This window comes from Triticum aestivum, unplaced genomic scaffold (assembly GCF_018294505.1).
Source record: "Triticum aestivum cultivar Chinese Spring unplaced genomic scaffold, IWGSC CS RefSeq v2.1 scaffold148072, whole genome shotgun sequence".
In the NCBI taxonomy this organism is placed as follows: Eukaryota; Viridiplantae; Streptophyta; class Magnoliopsida; order Poales; family Poaceae; genus Triticum; species Triticum aestivum.
In genome coordinates, this window is record NW_025228651.1 from 7,995 (window position 1) to 8,738 (window position 744).

Below are 744 nucleotides of genomic sequence, written 5' to 3' on the forward strand. Positions count from 1 at the left end.
AGGATCTGTGAGCCAATAAATAATACGGAGAGGTATTGATATCAATATGGAACCCAGCCCAGTTCTGGTTCAACACCTTTTGTTAGGAGCTCTTTTGGTGCAGGAATAATCAACTAAGATGACATTATTAGTACTCCCTCCATTCCCTTATACAAGGCCACTATCAAAAATACATTTTGCATCAATACAAGGCCACCAACAGTAATCGAGGCAAAATTTAATGATGTTTCCTCGTACTAGCAACTTTAATACTTACATGCATGTAGTTATAATGACACTTCATCATTTCCTTTCCATTCATTCGTTGCATGCTTGTGGTGTATTAATGATCCCGGTTAACTAAAAAGAAAAGTTGACTTGCAAAGGAGTCATTAAATTTTTTCTTGGTACCTGTAATATGAGTTTGTGGCCTTGTATAAGGGAATGGAGGGAGTATATGTCAACGTACAAGAGTTTGTGATGACCAGATATGAGATTTCTGGTGCTTAGGTGCGGGTGCCGTTGGTACTCCTCTGCTTCCCAATGGACTCCGACGTCCTGGTCTGATAGCAGAGAAGCCAAATCATGGTCAGTTCGTACCAGCACCAATAGTACTCCAGCAATCTGGGATGTAAGCCCCTTGTCCAAACCATCATGGTTAATCCTAATTTGCACGATCCTCTTCAGATTAGTATACATGTATTGGGTCTAACCTGCCTGCAAGTGAGATGCATCTGAATTAGATCCAATTTCAGTAATATAGAA